This window comes from Pistacia vera, unplaced genomic scaffold, assembly GCF_008641045.1.
Source record: "Pistacia vera cultivar Batoury unplaced genomic scaffold, PisVer_v2 Contig248, whole genome shotgun sequence".
Lineage (NCBI taxonomy): Eukaryota > Viridiplantae > Streptophyta > Magnoliopsida > Sapindales > Anacardiaceae > Pistacia > Pistacia vera.
The window spans coordinates 306,780-325,057 of record NW_022196055.1 but is presented as its reverse complement, the minus strand read 5'-3'; positions in this window follow the sequence as shown (position 1 = coordinate 325,057).

Genomic DNA, 18,278 nt, shown 5'->3' with positions numbered 1-18,278 from the left:
CCTTTCTTTTCACTTGAGTTGGCTTCAACCAACGTCAATGTTTCTGACATTTTCATGCCTGACCAGTAGTCTTCAACAAATCCAGAAGTCGGAAAGGGTATTCTCTTATCTCTCAATAAAGTCATAGACAAATTGAGAATAAGAATCCGGTAATGACTTAATATTAGGTTTATTGCTAAACCTTCTCTAAGTCCACATCCAAAATCTCAAGCTTGTATTTACCGATCCACTTGAGTATATGATTGCCAATTGGTACCCTCTTCCATCCTACATCTGAAATACGACCGAGACACCATATGCTTCTCATTTTCAAAGAAAATAAAGAATAGAAGCTAAATCCATTTTCTGGCACTGCTGTCGCAGTAATGGTGCCATTGATGCAAGCACAATGTATCTAGTCATTTCTGCTTTTGCATCATGTGTATGCTTCACATATACATACCCAGTCTCATTGATAGAACTACAGCAGGCTCTGGTGATAGAGCTTGCTCAATGGTGTATAATCTATCGCTTGACTGAAGTATATTATTTATACTTCTATACCAGTCAACGAAATTTTCACCATTCCATTTCTCTCCCAGTTCGATGATTTGTCGCAGTGATGTGGGATCATTTTGCTCAAATTTAAGTGAATCTACAAGTGCAGAAAAAGTAACCGTTATTACCATGTTCATTATATTGTTAATATGGTCTTTTATTAAACGAAGCTCCACTATTTTACTCAAGTTAATAGCCCTCACCATTAACTCGGGAAAGCCCGTTGACTTTCCTAGTGGACCGAGATCCCATCTGCCCTTTCAAACCTTCGTTTGGCGAACAAGCCAAAATGAGTTGATAGGTAGGCCAACAAACTCAATCCACACCAGTTGATGCTCCCACTATCAACCTCAAATGTGAGAAAGCCACAAAGCCAATCACACAACCAATGGACAGTACATGCCATCGTCCTCAAGTGTATGTTCTCAGTATCCGTAGAGTGGACACTACATGTCACCACGTACACACAATATGTGTACTGCTCTACTTGCCTATGATGCGTGTTTATCAACCTTCGCTTTGGCGAACAAGCAAAACCGTCATTTAAGTGACCATCACCATTAAGGAAAACTCCAATGCATTTTAACCTCCATGGTAGAAGTGTACCCTTCGCTTTGGCGAACAAGGTTTCGCGAACAAGGTTGATTAAACCATGGTGATGGAAGGCTTTTCGTGACTTATATACTTTAATTGAGGGTTTTGTTAGAATGACATTGTTTGGCATGTTATCAAACATTCAACCTTAGCATGCATTCTAAACAAAATTAAACGTGCCGGTACATGGCCCAACTAAAACCGATTTCCTCGAGCCTAGAGGATCGGTGGGTCACCTAGGGGTCCTGTAATAAAAATCTTGAGTCTTAAGTATGGTTGCCTCGTCCTTTGCTCCGACTTCAACTACATTACAAAAATAATCTTTCTAAATTTACAATAAATAATTATACAAATTCTTTACATCAATAAATTAGAAACCTCGATTTACATTACGAGGGAATTAGATGAGAAGAGAATATACATCGAGAAGAGGAGAAAGGTAGGACACGCAGGCCCTATTTAATAAATAATACAACAACCTACCCAATATTTAAACATTACCCTTAGGTCTAAGGTCATGTACCGGGCACCATGCAATATACAAACATGTACAAAGCATACATTAAAAAAAAAAATCAATTTCTGAAATTATGGGTAATTACAATTTACCCCCTGACAATTTGCAGATTTGCAGTTTGGTCCAAAAGTTTTGAAACTTTGCATTTACCCCTGCACACTTGGAAGTGCGCTGCTGCAGCGATGAGTTAGATCGCCGCGGCGTGCATTGTTTGGTACAGCGCACGTCGAAGGACGATCGCCGCGACGATGGTTATATGCCGCGGCGAGCACTGTTTTCATACAGCGCTCGTCCAAAGGACGATCGCCTGCCGCGGCGAGCACTGTTTTCATACAGCGCTCGTCCAAAGGACGATCGCCGCGGCGATGAGTTATATACGCAGCGGTGACGACGACGCTGCGGCGATGGATTATATCGCCGCGGCGAGCGTACACAGATCTGTAGCTCCGGATCTGTTCATACAGCAACCAAAACAAACTCTAACCGGATTTTGCAATCAATCAAACCATTGATCAACCAAAATCCATCATGCATTAAACCAAACCAGAGATCATCAACAAATTAAATTAATCGATTAATCAGTTTCGTAAAACATATTTCAAGAGATTTACACAGATTCAAATGGCAACATATTATCATCAAATAAAGTTATCAACCATACACATAAAAATTGTAAAATTCAGTACCCTAGGCTCTGATACCATTGTTAGTAAATGGTCCCGTATACGCAGCGGAAACAAAAAAATAATTATACCGGATCGTTTACATGAGCAAGATCAAGGGTGATTTTACAATTTATATTAAATAAAATCTGCATAAATATAACACAGAGTTAGAGAAAACAAACGCACGTTGAGGCTCCTCCAATTTGTCGACGAACGCATTGTACCGATCCAAGTGTAGGATCGAACCTGCGTAGTCACATGAAGACAATCTTAAAAGAAACAAAGAGGGATTTGCTAGATCCTCTTTGGCTTCAAGATTAAGAGAAAAGAAGAATCAATGAAATTGATTTCAAGGCCAAATCAATCTGCCGTGGGAGTGTATTCAAAGGGGGCTATGTGTGATTTTTCTTTTGGAAGAAATCAATTCATTTTCTAATTAACACACACACTTTTCTTTTATAGTTAATCAATTTGCCCTAATCCCATACGGAATAGGCTTGGGCTCCAACACCAAACGCCCCATGTTGCCAAACACTCCCAATTGATTTATTTTAATTTCACTCATTATCTCAATTAAAATCAATTATTATATATATTTAAATATATATATAATATATAATATAATAATATTAATATATATATAATATATATTATAATATATATATATATATATATTAACATTAACAATAATGAAATATATTTAAATATGTGCAACACATATTTAAACGTAATTTCACTTATTAATTTTCTAACTAATTAAATAAAGGCTACGACCTCAGCAAATTAATTGCATGTGAAATTACCAAAATACCCTTTCGCCTTAAAAGACAAAATGCTTTTTTCTTGCATCTTAAATTGTCTTCTATGTGTGTGACCCTTAGGCTCCTCATCATATCGACAGTGATAGTATTGCGATTAACACCAATTAATCGTCTCACTAATACACAGACCAAGATTGGCCCCTAGCAAGGCATCATGGCACCCGATAGATTCGGATTCAGCAAAGTAGCTACCTGTCAACGATATGGTTACCGTGCAATTTGATCCTTTCATCATTCGTTATCTCGACGAGACGAAGGCATAGAAATAGTGTCAACTTCGGTACTCTCAATATTATTTATTTAGTTCTGGACCAATGACCCGTATATAAACTGGATAGAGCAAAAACTCAATCCTATGTGGCACAGTTTTAGTGTCATTGCCATATACTGAATTGCGCCGTGAGATAACTTTCTCCCGTAACGGGAGTGATAATCCTCTGTAATCCACCATAGTCTTGATACACTCCTGATGCAGCCAATCACACCGTATTGACAGCTCTGAAAAGAACTGCGTTAGGCTAGTGTCAAACTACACCAATCGGTACACCAAGGCGCTCTGGTGACTCAAGTCTAAGGATCACATGCACCACCATTCGTTAGAGAATTTGTTCCATAGACACTGGGGTTACCATCCATATGGATCCTCTGGTGGGTCAGTCCAGTGAACTTGCTGGGTGTAATCGCCTAACAAAAACACCCATGTGTTGCAAAGGTTTGCACCAAAACACCTTGACAGTGAGATCAGTCACTGCCTTCGACAGGGTCGTTCAACACTATGATAGCCTTAACCGTATATCTGTGCCCTAGTTCAGAATAATACTGGGGCTACGGCGTTTCTAGAATTGCACACATATGTGCTCTAGGGTTCTCACTATCAAGTTTGAAACACTTGATACCCTCGTCACGGCTTACCATTCTAAGGACATATATCAATACATATTGCAATAATAATGATTTACGCGATATAGAATAAAATGCCTTTTATTGATTAATGAACATTATTACAAAGAGTCAATTCTACAATAATTGATTGGCTCTAGGGCATCTACTCTAACAAGATGAAGATAAACTCTTTTGGCAAGCTTCACGAGATGAAGGAGGAGATAGCTAAGCTGAAGCAAGATCTTGTGGCTTCAAATGAAAAGGCAAAGGTTGCCCACATTCAGGCGAATGTGTATCTGACTGAAAGTAATTATGCTCTACGAGCAGCAGACTTCTAGAAGACCGAGCTCCAGAAAAAGGATGACGACAATAAGAGGCTCCAACTAACAATAGCGAGGCTTACTAAGGAGTTAGGCCAAAGAAAAAATGAGCTGCAAGAGAGCTTGGAGCGTGAAAAGTCAGCAGAAAAGACCCAAGTTGAGTTATGGGAAACTCAGAGAAAGAGAAGAGGGCCAGGCAGACAAATCTTGAACTAGTTCATGGGCAAATCATTTCGCTGACTGAGCAGATGAAGCAACAAAACCTCGAGCTCGAGAGGAAGGCTGCTCACTAGGTGTTGTAAGCTATTTACAACTTGCGACCGAACAATCCTAACATGGATATCTCCGACCTCCCCGAGGAGTATCAAGTTGCTCTTACTTCCATGATATCTACCGAATAGCAAGAAGAACAAGAGCTCGCCCTAGAGGACAATCAGTAAGAAACATAAGTCCTTGAAAACCAACCGAACAACCCAGAGGTCGGTGATCAAGCGAACAGCCTAGAGGTCGTGGTGACTAAAGTCAGAGATCCTGGTAATCAAGACCAATGATCGTTCTCTCCTCTGCTCGAATAGAGTCTTTTGTACCATCTTTTTGATATAGCTCTAGGTCGTCCTTTGTAAATATTTTCGAAATATTTATAAAAGAACTTTTGACCACTTGTTATAGCACTTTTATAGCTTAAGTACTTCACAAAACAAATATAACATACTTGATCATAAAACTTGTAAAATGTTGTAAACAACAAGATTATTTAAAACTTCAGATTACGACACAAGTGATTATTTGAAAAGAATTGGGATAATCTTATTCACAACATTTACAACAATGAAAAATTTACAAGTTAAAAAAAAAAAAAAAAAAAACTGATCAAGCTATAAATGATTTCAGAATTACTAATAATAAGGGCGAAGATGTTCAGCATTCTAAGCTCGTGGTACTTCAGAACCATTAAGTTTTTTGAGGTGATACGTTCCAGGTCGTACCACCTTTGCGACGCGATATGGGTTTTCCTAATTAGGGAGAGAATACATTTGGGGCTTCTTGGAAAGGTGGAGCTTAGAGAGGAAAGGAGGTTCTCTTCCTCTCCTTCTCCTTTGTTCTTCATGATTATGGTTCTAGGTGTTGTTGTTTTTTTTCCTATATGTTGTATTTTGTTTTCTTGATGTAATCTAATTGAAGGCTTGTGTTTTATTGTTAATCTATTTGTTTGATCCATTCTATTATGTTCTAGATTCATTCATTGCGTTTAATTCAATCTTTAGTTAATGTTAGGGCCTCATTAACCTTAATGTTAGTTGATTGATTGTATGAGACAAGATTGGGTATGGAATGATTGATTTGTAGCCCTGCCCAGGTATTGATTGGTTGTTGTCTTTAAGATCATCTTGCGCTTAATGGGTTTTTGTTACTAGACTAGGCTAGCTACTAGCTGGTTTTGTTAATGGAAACACTAGGTTATTCTGAATGGCAGTGGTAATACCTTAGAAACAAGAGACGTCGTGCCTATCTTGATTAGCTCTGTGAATTAATGATTTGCGTCTATGCGAAGTGGTTCCTTCGTTGTTTAGGCTAGACTACACGCTACTAGCTAGTTTGAATGATGAAAGTACTAGGTTGAACCCGATGATGTACGAACCCTAGAATGGAGTAGGGAGAATGATAGTTTGATGATGAACACGTAGATTGATAATTATGATGGAGTTAGAGCCCTAGGATTCTTTGTAGATAGTTAGATTTAGATTTATTTTAATGTCGTTTATATATTTTCTTTATTTCAATTCTTGTTGTTTTGATTCATCAAGGCATGGTTACTAGGATCGTGAGAACATCTCCAGTCTCTGTGGGATCGACCCTTACTCGTGCACTATGCTATGATTGCGACTCTTGCACTTGCAAAGAATTAAACTTTGTATGTCTGTCACCACCTTTACCGATTGGCATGGATATGATAAGATCAATTCCCCACATAGAGAATGACCAAGGACTGGTCATCATCGTTAACTGGTGGGAAAGAGCTCGTGAGTTGTTCACGAATCTTTGGCACTTATCACACTTCTTCACAAAGTTGAAGTCATCTTCATGAAGTAGGGACCAATAATATCCCTGACGGATAATTTTATTAGCGAGAGATCGTGCAGTAGTGTGATTACCACATATCCCTTCATATATCCTCTCATGATATAGTTTGCATTATCATCTGTTACACATCGGAGAATGGGAGTGTTAAACCCTCGTTTATACAACTGATCCCCGATGAAAGTGTAATGAGCAGCTCTAGTTCGCAGGAGCCTTGCCTCAGTCTTGCTGTTAGGAAGAACCTTATCTCTCGGATACTGAATAATCGAAGTCATCTAGGAAATGGATTCAGTTGCAATTATGACCTGATCAGGTGAGTTGATACTGGGAACTTTGATGTCAGACGAATCGGAGTCCAGTAAAGAGGCTATCTTAGCCAAAGCATCCGCGATAGAATTACTATCTCTCGGGATCTGCTTGATCATATAATGCTTGAAAGGCTCGAGTGCGGCCTTGGCTTTCTTCAAGTAACTGATCATATTCTTTTCTTTGGCTTGATATTCTCCCAAAACCTTTGACAACTAGTTGGGAGTCGCTATTGATGTTGATCATATTTGACCCTATTTGTCTTGCTAGTCGTAGACCAGCAAATAGCGTCTCATATTTGGCCTCATTATTCGTAGCTTTGAATCCAAACCTAAGGGCTTTATAAATGCGAGTCCCCTCAGAGCTAATGAGCAAAAGACCAGCTTCGGCTCTTCTCCTATTCGAAGACCTATCAACATAGAGACTCCAGGTTGACAAGTTCTGAACAGTTTCTTAGATAGATTCACTAACTGGCTATTCGGATTCCCGATCTGGTTGATGAGAGGATTCCAAAATAAAGTCAGCAACAGCTTGCCCTTTAATTTCTGCTTTTGGTTTGTAATGCAGATCGAACTGGCTTAGTTCCATAGCCTACTTGAGCAACTTACTCGAAGCCTCTAGCTTTTGAAGGACCTGTCTGAGAGGGTAATTGGTTAATACATGAATGATCTGGGCGTAAAAGTAAGGTCGTAGCTTTATGGAAGCGATCAGTAAGACATAAACTAATCGTTCCATCTCTAGATATAGTGTTTCGGCGTCCAGTAGTCGTTTGCTCATGTAATACACTGACCACTAAATTCTACCATCTTCCTGAATGAGAGCTGCGCTCACCGCATATTGAGAGATGGACAAGTAGAGAAATAAGATTTCGTTGGCAAAAGACTTGGACAGAAGAGGTGGTTTTCTGAGATGCTCTTTTATACTCTAAAAGGCTCGCTCACACTTTGGAGTCCATTTAAATCTCTTGTTAGCCTTGAGTATATTAAAGAATGGCAAACAACGATTTGTTTCTCTCGATATGAAGTGACTGGGAGCCACTATTCTCCCATTCAAGCTCTGAACTTGCTTCTATTGGTAGGACTTTTCATATCTAAGAGAACTTTGATCTCTCAGGGTTGACTTTAATTCCCCGATGGTTAACCATCTACCTCAGGAATTTCCTTGAGGATACTCCGAATGAACACTTAAGGGGATTAAGTTTCATTTTATATCTCCAGAGTATATCAAGCATTCCTGCGAGGTTTGCTATGTGTTCTGAAGCAACATGTGATTTGACCAACATGTCATTAACATAAACCTCCATTGATTTTCCGATTTGCTTGGAAAACATATGGTTAACCAAACTCTGGTAGGTTACCCAGCGTTTTTTAAACCGAAGGGCATAACTTTATAGCAGTACAATCCTCGATCTGTGATAAACAATGTATGCTCCTCGTCAAACGTGTACATCGAGATCTGATTATATCCTGAGTAGGCATCCATGAAGCTTAACAGCTCATGCCCGAAAGCGACATTAATGAGCTGATCAATTTTGGGCAAAAGGAAACTGTCATTCAGACAAGCTTTGTTGAGATCCATGAAATCAACATAGGTTCACCAACTGCCGTTGGGTTTCTTCACCAAAACAAGATAGGCGACCCAACTCGAGTAATGAGCCTCCCAAATGAACCCGATTGAGAGGAGCTTATCCATCTCAACCTTAAGAGCAGCATAACGCTTTAGGTCCATGGCTCTTCTTTTCTAGCAAACTGGCCAAACCTTACTATCGATGTTGAGTGCATGACATATTACATTCGGGCTGATCCCGATCATGTCAGCATGAGTCCATGAAAAAACATTTATATTCTGCCTAAGGAAGCTCGTTAGATTAGTAGCGAGCTGAGGGCTAAGATTGCTTTCGATTCTCAGCACACGAGTCGACTTATTCTAGTTGATTGATACCTCAGATAGAGTCTCAACAAGCCCACTGTGGGAATACTCCTGTTGAACTCGAGAATCTATGTTGTGTTCCATTAGACTTGGCTGTGGTTCAATCCTGCTAATCGCCATAGCTTATTCGAGAACACCCACTGGCTTCCCTTTCCCTTTGCATGCCATATGCATTGCTCTTACATAGCAGTTGCGAGATTTATGTTGAGACCCCTTGACTTCCCCACACCTTGTTGGAGTGGAAAATTTGATTTTCAGATGATAGATAGAGGTGACAGCTTTGAAGTTCCGGAGTAGAGGTCGCCCTAATATGCCATTAAAAGAGGACAAACAGTCTACCACTAGAAATTATGTCATCTTAGTCACTTCATGGGTTTCACCCGAAGTGATAGGAAGTGCAATTGTTCCCTTGGGAATCAAATGATCTCCAGTAAAGCCATAGAGGGGGATAGAGATAGGCTTTAGATTTGTCTTTTCCAATTGCATTTCCTTGAATGCTCACTGAAATAGGATGTTCACGACTCTTTCATTATCCAGCAACATTCAGTGGACTTCGCACCAACCTATTTCAATTGCGATAATGAGTGCATCCTCATGAGGGTGATGCAATCGTACTGCATCTTTCTCTGAGAATGTAATCTCCTCCTCTCTACGCACCTTAGCAGGTCGCAACGCCACGTTTAATACATTCACGGGATCATGACAAGCTTCTCAAGCATACTTCTCCTAAGCACCTCAAGAATTCCCCGCGAGGTATGGTCCTCCAAATATAATCCCAATGAAATGGAGACCCTTGCGACCATGACACTTCTTCCCATCGTCCTCTTGATCCTTCTCCTGAGTGGGAGTTGGACCATCAACATACTCCTTGAAGTGCCCATTTTTAATGAGGTCTTCAATAGCTTGCTTAAGAGCTTGGCATTCATCGGTATGGTGCCCATTATCTTGATGATAATGACAATACTTCTTGATGTTCCTTATTGAAAAAAGATTTTTCATGGGCTCTGGCTCTTTGAGCAGATTAACTTCTTTTGATTTTTCCAGAATAGCTGATACCGATGCATTCAATGGAGTGAACAGATTCTTGTCGCGATCATGATGAGGTACCTGGGCATAAGATTTCTTGGGCTCAAACCGTTGTTTCTTTCCCTTTCTCTGATCATCATTAGCCCATTTGCGATTAGGTCTTCTACTACTCTCTCCCCGGTTTTCCTCCCTCCGACTAGGAGCACTAGTCAAAGGACCGGGGTCATGGCCATTCAAAGCAGCCATTGAATTTTCAATTTTGAGATATTTCTCAGTGAAGTTGTAGAAGTGGGTGAAGGAAATATCGTCCTCAGATTGCAGTTTCTTCCACAGGTTGGTTTGCGAGCGAACTCCTACAATAATGAGAGTTCGAATTGAATCTTCAGGTGTATTAACCACCTTATTCAGCTCCCTATGGAACCTATTAATATAGGACTGGAGGGATTCATTCCTCTCCTGTCGTATGTTGCTAAGATAGCTTAATTGCATTAAGAACTTCCTATAAGCCTAGGGGTGTCTAAAAAATAATGAACTCATCTGCTACAATGAGTTGATAGATCTTGGTGAAAGCGATCTAAACCAGCGCTTAGGATGGGCAGTTAGAGTCACTACTAAGCAGCGACATTTTGCCAATTTGGAAACTTGGTAAAGTTCCATGAGATTGTCAAACTCATAGAGATGATCCTGCAGATCTGAATTCCCATCGAATGCTCGTATATCGGGTATTCTAAATCTTAATAGGAGAAGAATAGTCAAAACTGTTGGAGAAAAAGGAGACGCCTTAGCGACCTGCCCCCACTCATTATACTAAGCTCTAAGCTGATCCAGAGCTTACTGTAACTCCTCAATATGAGGAAGCAGAGCCATATGGGGATCACTTTCTGCAGTGCGGGTTCGCGCTCCCCATGATTGCAATTAAGGAAACACTGTAGATCAGACTCTTCCACGCCTCGACCGAAGCCTTCGGTATACCTTGACACATGTTGGCTGGAACCATGTGAAGGCACTGAATGGCTGGGGAGTTATCCCGACCTCCATGGTGGTCAGAACTGACCTGCGGATGGTAGGTATTTCCCTCGCAGTGATGGTCAGAACCATCATTCCGGTGATAATGGGAATCTCCATACCATGCACTCTTAAGGGGTGCCCATGCGATGTGGCGTGAGATGGCTCATGATGTGACATACCGCCAAGTCACAAAGCCGCAGGTATTCTACCTACTTCATNCATGATTGCAATTAAGGAAACACTGTAGATCAGACTCTTCCACGCCTCGACCGAAGCCTTCGGTATACCTTGACACATGTTGGCTGGAACCATGTGAAGGCACTGAATGGCTGGGGAGTTATCCCGACCTCCATGGTGGTCAGAACTGACCTGCGGATGGTAGGTATTTCCCTCGCAGTGATGGTCAGAACCATCATTCCGGTGATAATGGGAATCTCCATACCATGCACTCTTAAGGGGTGCCCATGCGATGTGGCGTGAGATGGCTCATGATGTGACATACCGCCAAGTCACAAAGCCGCAGGTATTCTACCTACTTCATGATCGGTATTCACTGGCTCTTTCGACCTTTTGGCCCATTGTCAGCCACCTATTTTCCCTTATTCTTACACGCTATAATGCGCGTGGTATGAGCTTTCGCCCGCTTCCACGCACAACCTACAGGCATTTTTGGAGGTGGTTATGCCTTGTTAGAATTGGGTGGTACAACCTGGTCCAAACGATCTAACCTTCAGTTAACCATTTGGAGTGTATTATTGAACCTCTCCAGGTAGTTCATTACAGTTGGATCGAGCTGAGAGGTCGAGGGAATGTCTGCACGATATCTTGGGGAATCGGAGGTACTTCAAGAGAAGTAACAACCTGTGAGTAGGGGATCTCATCGTTGTTGATGCTAGTTCGCTCGGTTTCAAGACCATGAGTCATTTGTTCACAAGTAGAACTGATTGATCAGAAATTCAAAATGAAGAGCGGATATAAAATCGAGCCCTCCTTCTAGCGCCAAACTGTTAATGCGTGATTTTGACACCAACGACCTACACGTGCAAAGTGCTAAGCTGTTCTTAGAAATTACACGTGATATTGTTGAATCAAGAGTTAATCAGTATAATCGAATACAAAGACTAAATAATAAATGAGAGAGATGATTTTTAAAGTGGTTTAGATGCTTAAAGTGATTCTTACTTCCACTATTTCTTTTATATATGAGAGTTTACAAGAGGTCGCGTATAACGAACAATGAGCAGAGGTACGATAATTGAGTATTCAGAGAGAATATCAAGTCAATCTCTTTCTCGCAGGTTATCTTTTCTCCGAAAATAAAGGTTACAATCAGAATCAAAATGAGGGTTCAAGATCTCGAAACTGAGAGGGGGAGGCCTCTATTTATAGTGGCTGAATTCAAGATAATGATTACAAATCTGCAAGTGGGTACGTGTCGTGCAAGTCCTTCTCTCCCATTGGCTAATAACTTAGGAAATATCCTCAAATTATCTAAAGTTTGGACAAGTGTGTGATCCTTAGTCACTTATAGACAAAACCTGAATCTGCTAAGTTGATGATAGTTGTATTCTTTCTATCTTGGGGTGATGTGACAGCCCCTAGATGGCGCAAAGCTTTCTGGAACTTTGATTGGTGCTTGCTGATGTAAGCTTACGTCAGCCCTAGTTTTTTAGGCATAACATTTCATTTCATAAAAACCTCACACTATTTGGATAATAATATGGACGATTGACAGGTGATAGAAATTGAAGTTATTAAGGCTCAAAAACTGTTTCAAAATAATACAGTTTATGAAGAAAAATAAAATTAAAAATCAATGTTTGTTAATATATTGTTCGCCGGATTGATGGTAAACCCATTTTCTGGCATTTTTTTCTTTTAAATTGTGCTACTTCTAATGAGCCAAGTCACTACTTTTGCAAGTAAATTAAATCCGGCAAATAGTTGTCAAATTTTACTATTTCAGTAATTTGGTTGGTGGTCCTTTGGGACTTCATGATGAACACTATGGTGGCTTCTAAAATGCCTGTCCCTAGCGCTTTTTGACACAAAAGCTACTGCCTCGCCCTCTCTCCCTCCCGCTCACCTACTCAGTTGTTCTGTAACAAATTAATGATATGTCTTACTGTTTAGGTTTATAATAACATAAGTACTCAAATATTCATTTTCTTTTAATTTTTTTTTCAAATATTATTATAAAAACATAAGAGGGTAATTTCTGTAATAAATTTAAGGGCTTCAATTAGAAATAAATAATTTGAATGTTACCAAAATAGCTTTCTCGGTTGTTTGGTTAAGTTTTTTGTGTTGGATGGAGCTCAGCACAACATGCTCCTTACACCAAGCTGCATTATTCTCAGTTTTCTTGAATACTTTTGTGTGTGTTCGTGTGTAAAATACTTGGTTTTTTTTCTTTTTTTTTTCTTCAAATACAGTATTCTCTATCCTATTTAACTTGTCTATTTATTGAGCCAGAACCTGTTTGAAGAAACATTGAAGAGCAGGGACTAGAGTTTCTTTAATTTGCTTTCTGCTGGTTTAACTGTCTTTTAATTCATGAGGTATGTTTTAAGTATTCTCGACTTGTGCTCCATATTTATTTTGAGTAATACTATACTTACAAAGAAATTTTATAAAGATCTCCATACAAAGTGATGAATTTCACTGTTCCATTCATTTTTTGCCACCCCACTTTGTATGAAAATCTTTATAAATTTTCTTTGTAAGTATAGTGTTATTGATTTATTTGTCATTAATACAATAGCCCAAACCTTGTCACAACTAATATTTTCCCGTCTACTATTGAACCTTGTTTCACAATTACCTATTTGTTATGTACCCTTCACATGTTTCTAGTTACAAGTTTCCTATATTTTTGCTTGGGGGTTTTGCAGATGAAGAATTGAAAGCTTAAGGCAGAGCAGAAGAGAAAGGAACTTGAAGCAGAGAAAGCTATAGGCGAACAATTAACAAAGAAGCACCAGAGCGAAGAAAGGCGGGAGAGATATCGTGAGCAAGATGGAGTAAAGGGAAGATTCGGAGGCCTGATATTCCCAATTCAGAAATTTACCATTGTTTCTCTGCCGCCGTCAAAATCAGATCAATGGGACTTGGCAAGAAGAATGAACGTTTCAAGCATTTGCTGTCGTGTCTCATGAGGATTGAGTATTGAGAGAAGAAAGTCTGATTGAATTTCAACAAAGTCAATTCATGGCCGTTGAATTGTTGTTAAAGCACCAATATCATCGATGATGAACCAGATGATAAAGCCTCCCTGCCCCCTCCAATAACGTTTATAATGTACTCCAGCAACTCTCAGGAGTTGTACAATTTTGTGTTGTATTTTGTAACATATAGGTCCAACACACGACAATGCCAACAATTTTATGACTGGGATCAGTTCTTTGTCCAGTCAGGACAGGAAATTATTTTCTGAGGCTACAAAAATGTTTATCTAGAACCCCTTTCTAATAAAAAACAAACCTCTCCTCCATTAGTTTTGAGATATTTATTTCTTTTCCCATTTATCTTTTGCTATTTGCTATAATTAGTGTTTCATGAAAATTTTCAGGAGTTGAATACCCATAAAGAATTTCTTTCATATTCCAATTTCGATAATGATACCAAAAGAGCTTTCTTTACTGGTGAATCAAAACCTGTCAATTTGAATTGGGTGTTTCAAAAGGCAATCATTTAACTAGCTCACATATCTGATCAATTCTAGATTAAAACAGCTAGCTAATACAGATGATTAGGAAATGCAAAAGCTCAAAAAGTGCATTCTTTAAATCTCCTAGAAATTACCACAAATCTGAGATGTGCAATCTCTTCAAACTATGCAGATTTTCTCCGAATCCAAGAACGAGACCAACAAAACAATTAAGCTTGTAATCATAAAGACCTGCATATAGACAAATTCTCCAAGTAAACATTGTGCTCTGGTGAAAGGCATTGAAACCAAATCCCCAAATATGCATGAATCTTATATATTTCAATGAAGCAGAAAAATACGAGAACTCTCGTCATAATCAGCAAATAACATATAAACAATCTTGAAACAAACTCGCAACCTATATAAATAACATATTTTGGATCTAATTTAGAGTCACTCTATTCTAAAACACAAGGAAAATAGAAGAGTTTTATGTTTATCAAATTCGACATTCAAAAAGGTATATAAGAGAAATCTTTGGCTGATAAATTTTTGTGTGCTTACTTTTTCCCATCAAATCTGAAAAGCTGAGATTAATAAACCCACCTGCAACTTTCCAGAAACAAGGCATATCCCAGTATTGATAAAGCTGATGCCATTGAAACAACCGACAGCATGAAATAACATCTCCAGAGAACTGCAAGCTCGGGCTGGTTTCTGATCAGCAACACAATATCCTTCGGTGGTTGATAACATGATGCAGACCAGGAAGACATTAAACCCCTCAAAGGTGTTTATTACTTGGCAATCACCTTGATGTTGCATGATTAGAGCCAGAATAAATAGGAAACAAAGCCACAGAATATTAATTGTGCGCTTAACCTGACTGTTGGAAGATTTCAATTCTTTGACCAAATCTCCTTGATTTGGTCAGATCATTCTATTTTTGCTAAGTGTATATTTGATGTAAATATAGTTCATTTCTTTCCTAGTTAGGCGGATTGTATCTTTAGCATTTAAGGATATTTCTCAACTTAGTCTATTGTAAACACTATAAAAAGTTGTACTGCTATTCGTGAAATAATAAGAAAAACCCTTTTCTTCTCTGCCCTAAATTCTAGATGGTATCAAGCCAAGTTAGGTCCTTTGAATATTGTCTTCTCCAGTCCTTTTTTTTTTTCTTGCTGAATTTTGCTGAAACGTGCTCTGTTTTCCTTACCGCAAACAGAGCATTTTTTGTTTGCTACTTTTCAGTTTATTTCTCTGGTTTTTTTATTCTTAGCCCCTCTTTCCAATATGTCTGAACAATCTAGTGAGACTACTGTCACCTCCCAAGGTACCAAAACCTTTGAACCCAAACTTACCCATACTGAATCCAACCATTCTGTCCAGATTACAACTATTTGGTTGAACGAGGGAAATTTCTTGAGGTGGTCTCAATCGGTTCGCATGTATATTCGTGGACGGAGTAAGATTAGTTACTTAACTGGAGAGACTAAGGCACTTGATACTTCTGATCCTGCTTACAGTGTCTAAGATGTCTGGGATGCAGAAAACTCAATGGTGATGGCATGGTTGGTGAACTCTATGGAAGAAGAAATAGGTACCAACTTTATGTGCTTCTCTACGACAAAGGAGCTCTGGGACAATGTTTGTCAGATGTATTCTGACTTTGAAAATCAGTCCCAAGTCTTTGAGTTGGAATTGATGCTAGGCGAAATTCGCCAAGGGGAGAATAGCGTGACTCGCTATTTTAGTGCTCTTAAGACCATCTCCAACCCATTGTACCAATTTGGTGTAAAATTGCACCAAATTGATGCAAAATTTGGTGCAAAACACTATTCCATCTCCAATCCACAACACCAAATATTGCACCAAAGAGAATATTCCCTAGAATATTCTTTTTTTTCTTTTATTGTAATAATCAACGATTAATCTATTTCACTCGTTATTTTTGTATATATTAATTAAATATTGGGAATGATATTTTTATTAAATAATAATTATTTTGAAAATTATACTAATTTAATAGAATTAAGCATTTATTTAATCAAATAAACATTACATTTAATATAGAAAAACATTATAGAAAAACATTACATCTAATATAAAATGATACAAAAAAAAAAAAAAAAGAGCAATTAAGAATTATGCAAAAAAGAGCTCAACAACAAGGAAAAAGATGTGTTGTCTATTCAAGTTTTTTTCAATATTTTGATGATCTTACTGGATCCGGAACTAATCTACCGGAATACTAAATTGTTATTTTAGTTTATGTTGTATTTTCTTTTAATTTTAGTGTTTTTAAATTAGTGTTAATTTTTATTTTGAGTTATTGTAGTTTAATATTTGCATTGAATAAAGTTCTATTTTTAATTTTTCATCATTTTTTAAATTATATCATTATTATAAATAATAATCAAATTAAATTAAATACAAATACTCAAATTTGGTGTGATTTTTGGTGTAAAATTTAATACCCAAATTAACTTAACAAAATTAAAAAAAAAAACCAAAATTAAAAAAAAATATATTTTGTTTGCTACAGTACCGCGCCATTTTGGCGCAGTGCTACAGTGCTGCGCCAAATTTGGCGCAGCACTGTAGCACTGCACCAAAATGGTGCAGTGTTTAGCGTGGGTTGGAGTGCCAACCCACGCCAATTTGGTGTTTTTTGCACCATTTTGGCGTGGGTTGGAGATGCCCTAAGAGGTTGTGGCAAGATCTGGATCTCTTCAATGATTATGAGTGGAAGAGTTTAGATGATTTTAAACACCACAAATAAACCGTGGAGAAAGAGAGAATCTTTAAATTTCTTGCTGGCCTTAATGTTGAATTTGATGAGGTCAGGGGCAGAATTGTTGGTAGGAAACCTCTTCCAACTCTTGAAGAGGTGTTTTCGAAGGTCAGGAGGGAGGAGACCCGTCGAGGGGTGATGCTGGGAAAGAAGCTTTCTGGTGGTACAGTTGAAAAATTTTCTCTCGTTGCTGATCTTAATGTTGCTCAGTCTTTCTCCACTCAGAAGCCTCGTGTCTGGTGTGATTACTGTAACAAACCACAACACACTCGTGAGACTTGCTGGAAACTTCATGGCAAGCCAGCATATTGGAAGAGCAACAAGGGTGGTGACAAGAACAATCGAGCAATTTCTACTGCCAATGAAGTGGAGAGTTTGGAGAAAAGTCTTAACAAGGAGCAAATGGATCGCCTCATTAAGCTGCTGACTTCCAGTCCAATTCCTAGCCAATCTAGTGCTTCCTTTGCTCAGACAGGTAGTATCTCTCAAGCCCTCTTTAGTCACTTAAATTCTACACCTTGGATCATAGATTCAGGTGCTTCCGACCACATGACTAGTATATCAAACTTGTTCCATTCATACTCACCCTGTCTAGGTAATAAAAAGGTTCAAATTGCTGATGGAAGCTTATCTTCCATAGCTGGGAAAGGAACCATCAAATTATCTGATAACATTGAATTAAAAAATGTGTTACATGTACCTAAACTCTCTTGTAATCTTATCTCAGCTAGTAAATTGGCAAAGGATTCTAATTGTCGTGTTACCTTCTTTGATTCTTCTTGTGAATTCCAGGAACAGAGCTTGGGGAAGATGATTGGCAGTGCTAGTTTGCTGGAAGGTCTTTACTATTTTGATGGTCATCTCTGCAGTAATAAACAAGCTCAAGGCTTGACTAGTAGTATTAGTTCAATCCCTGTTAGAGATCAAATAATGCTTTGGCATCTTAGACTAAGGCATCCTAGTTTTTCTTATTTAAAACATCTATTTCCAAGTTTATTTAAAAATATTGATTATACTACGTTTCATTGTGAGAGTTGTTATCTTGCTAAAAGTCATTGTGTTTCTTATAAAACCATTGGTTATCGTGCTTCTAAGCCTTTTTACTTGATCCATAGTGATGTGCGGAGTCCTTCTAAAATCACAAC